The 4,065-nt window shown below is 39.7% G+C and overlaps 1 long non-coding RNA gene across 1 annotated transcript in view; it reads right to left on the bottom strand.

The window, feature by feature from the left end:
- Positions 1–2,329: 2,329 nt before the first annotated feature.
- LOC107574457 (uncharacterized) overlaps positions 2,330–4,065 on the bottom strand; it is a 6,186-nt gene continuing 4,450 nt past the window's right edge. Inside the window, exons 2-3 of the long non-coding RNA XR_001607677.1 lie at positions 3,213–3,216; positions 2,330–2,339 (exon numbers count right to left, since the gene is read on the bottom strand). This is a non-coding gene — a long non-coding RNA (uncharacterized lncRNA). The remainder of the gene's footprint in view (positions 2,340–3,212; positions 3,217–4,065) is intronic.

The following is a 4,065-nucleotide window of genomic DNA, read 5'->3' as shown; positions in this document are numbered from 1 at the left end:
ATAAAGGCTGCAATGCGTTTGCATAATGAAATGTTATGTGAGCATAGCCAATTATTCCTCAGTTTTCTGCTGTTTTCATCAGACTCCATATTTTCATGCTAAGAGAAAAGGTAAAACCGCCTATGTATGATACACAGGACCTGCCGTCTAAGTATATTAGATATGTCCCGGTAAATCTGAATTATCGATTTGTGTGAAGTTTTCTGGAACACTAATGAAAACAGCACATTACAGACAGACCATGAATCTATAAAGAAGGCCAAGCCCAACAGGACACCTCTCTGCTTTACACAGTAAACATACCTGCTTCAGCTAATCGTGACCCACTGGGTATCTGCAAAACTGAGTCAGATGTTTTAGATTAAAGATTTAGTGGGGTGTTGGATTAGAATTGAGCAACATTTGTTATTTTTCCCCCCTTAGATTTTATACCAGAGATCGCTCCAGTGTCGGCTCCAGTCCTATTGTCTAGCCCAGAGAGGGTCCCAGTCCCAGAGTTTAGCCCAGTGAGGGCCCCAGTCCTCGAGTTTAGCCTAGAGAGGACCCCAGTCCCTGAGTTTGGCCCATAGAGGGTTCCAGTCTCTTAGTTAACCTCAAGGAGGGCTCCAGTCCCCATGTCCAGCCCAAGGAGGGCTCCAGTCCTCACGTCAAACCCAGGGAGGGCACACAGTTCCCGAGTTAGGTCTATGGAGGGCCTCTAAAGACTATATTCTCACCAAGGATTTTTTTTGGGGGGGTAGTAGGGGTCCATCCGTGGAGGCCGGACTGAATGCCGAGGCCAGGCTCCCCGAGCGCCCTGTTCCGCCATGGCCTCCTGAACGGTCTGCTCCGCCGTGGCCTCCTAGTCTGCCTGCTTTGCCACAGCCTCCTAGTCTGCCTGCTCCGCCATGTCTTCCTAGTCTGCCTGCTCCGCCACAGCCTCCTAGTCTGCCTGCTCCGCCATATCTTCCTAGTCTGCCTGCTCTGCCATGGCTCCCCGAGCTGCCTGTTCCGCCATGGCTCCCCAAGCTGCCTGTTCCGCCATGGCTTCCTAGTCTGCCTGATCCGCCATGGCTCCCCGAGCTGCCTGATCCGGAACGGATACCGCCCTGGAGGCCGTCCGTCCCTGTAAGCCTGTCCTGAGAGGCCTCCAGAGCATCTTCCAGGAGGGGGGAGTAATGTCAGACTCTGTTCCGTGTTTTGTGTGTGTTTTGCTCCCCATGTGTTTCTATGCCCATATTTGGTCCTTCCCGTTCCTGTCCTTATCATTTGTTCCAGGTGTTTCCCATTTAGTTATATTGATCCCAGGTGTGTCTTGGCATCCCCTCGTCATGTCATCTGTATATATAAAGTGTTCCCTGTTCTTAGTTCGGTGTCCGGTATTGTTTGTCAACCTCCTCAGCTACGTGTGTTTTCCTGGTTCCCTTGATGTTATTAAAGTCTCCTCGTTTATGTACTCCACGTCTCCTCGTTCCTCGCTCCCTCACAGTAGCGATCGTGACAACATGCTTGTTTAATTCTTGCTTAATGACCTTTCATTACAAAAATGACAGGTCTTGTACACATTTAATTTAAAAAAGCAGCATTGATTGACAGATTTTTATTTTTCATAGAATTGTGGTAGCAATATTAAGGACAACAACTTTACAGTAATTTACAGTAAACGAAAAAATTATTAACAGCTAAAATCTTGAAGTATTAAATTCTGATATCGTCATAAAATACTGACAATAACATTAACATACCGATTATAATATACTGACAACCACCATTATGACAACCACATTGATTATTGTACTGTGTTATAAATAAAATACAAATACAAATCCCCATTATTTTACTCTCCTCACATTCTTTGTTACCTGCTTCACAGACACATTACTGACTGATGGCTCATTTTGTGAGGCCCTTTGTTTCTCAGGTGTGAATCACTAAATATCCATGGCCAATGTCACTCCCTCTCATACAAGCATTCTATCACACAACATGTCTTACGAATGTTAAATTAATATATTGTTTTCTGTGAATGAGTTTACAGGATGATTTTCACATCATTTTGTGGCAAAAACTCTAGTCTAAGACATCCAGTTCTCAAAAGACTCGTGAACAAATGTTATGTATGTGCTTTAGGGCTTTATTTCAGTAACTTAAAAAGTTTAGCTTTTCACTAACCACATTTTTTTTTTTTTTTTTTTTTACTGGATTTTACTGTTAACGTTTTTTAAAAGTATTTACCATAACATCTTTTGTAGTATTACTGTGGAATTATAGTATTTTACCATTAAAATTACACAGAGCATGCAGATTTTCGAAGAACAGGGTATCTCTTCTGAAGCCCCAGCCGTATCAGCATATTGAGACTACAAGCCAGTGTAGATCTTCAAGATTAAGCAAAGGTCACTGTTCTACAAGCAAATAACTCCTCAAATCTTTAGAGAGAACCTTGTTTTAGTAAGCTGATATCTGCAGATGCTCTGCTCTGCATTTCATTTCTGTTTAGATGATATTCATGCATTATGGGATTTCAATTTATATCTAAAATTAAAATGATACAGGCGACCTGTCAGCACACGAATAAAGTTGATCCCTGTTTTGATATTTGTTTCTAGAATGAAAAACAGTTAATGTTCAACTGAATCTCAAAAAAAATATATATATATATATAAATTAAAGCCTATTTGTTAAGTACATGCTGATTTAATGAGGAAACAAATTGTTCCTGCATTACAGTAATCAGCATTATGGGGCAAAATGTACTGTCATCAGAATACTGTCACACTGTACATAACAAGCTGCATTTTTTTCTGTATCTATTGTAGTGTCTGGACCACTCAAACACACAATATATATTTTGTTAGCTAGATTTAACAAATACTCTGCATCAGGATCTATTTTCAGACAGACGAGACTCGCAAGTATCAAACTTAGTCTAATTAATTGATACATTAAGTATCAGTGACACCTATTTACAAAGGTGTGTTTGAACTAAGAATCTGACGTTTCCCTCAGGTGTAGATCTGCTGAATATGCAAATGGTTCCATAAATTTCATTCCTTGTGTCTCTTTTCTGTACTGAGTTAAGCTTTAACCCTTTCCTATACCAACGGTATGCATGTGTGTGTGTGTGTATGTGTATGTTAGACCAGTTTATGTGTTTATGTAGGATGTTAGACCAGTTTATGTGTTTATGTAGTATGTTAGACTAGTTTAAGTGTTTATGTAGTTAATAAAACCTTACTTGTATCACACTTGACGTGGTTCATTGTTTGCTCATAACTGGAGTCACTTAATCATGCAGATTTATGCTACAAGCTTTTGTAGAATTGTACAGTAAGAAAGTTATTTCCCTTAACCAGGAAATTAACGTTCTTAGAATTGACAAGACAGTTGACCCTGAGAGGTCAGCTAAATATCTACAGCGGATCTAAAATATTCATAATTAATTATAACTAGTTATGGTTAATTATTAATATTTCGCATGAGCTGATTCGTTACATATTTTAGACATTTAACTTTAAATGCTCTTGATTATCAGAGATGAAGAAGTTCCGAGATCAGGGAATTCCTCACTGCATGTTTAGATTCTATCATGACATTTTCTAGTCCACAATCCCAGTGTGTGCAGTCAAGCATATATATAATTTACACACTACATTTACACCTGTAATACATAAAGGCTGCAATGCGTTTGCGTAATGAAATGTTATGTGAGCATAGCCAATTATTCCTCAGTTTTCTGCTGTTTTCATCAGACTCCATATTTTCATGCTAAGAGAAAAGGTAAAACTGCCTATGTATGATACACAGGACCTGCCGTCTAAGTATATTAGATATGTTGCAGTAAATCTGAATTATCGATTTTTGTGAAGTTTTCTGGAACACTAATGAAAACAGCATATTACAGACAGACCATGAATCTATAAAGAAGGCCAAGCCCAACAGGACACCTCTCTGCTTTACACAGTAAACATACCTGCTTCAGCTAATCGTGACCCACTGGGTATCTGCAAAACTGAGTCAGATGTTTTAGATTAAAGATTTAGTGGGGTGTTGTATTAGAAATGAGCAACATAAGCAATTTCTCCA

Source organism: Sinocyclocheilus grahami, unplaced genomic scaffold (assembly GCF_001515645.1).
Source record: "Sinocyclocheilus grahami isolate Dianchi unplaced genomic scaffold, SAMN03320097.WGS_v1.1 scaffold2237.1, whole genome shotgun sequence".
Lineage (NCBI taxonomy): Eukaryota > Metazoa > Chordata > Actinopteri > Cypriniformes > Cyprinidae > Sinocyclocheilus > Sinocyclocheilus grahami.
This window is presented reverse-complemented; position numbering and strand designations above follow the sequence as displayed.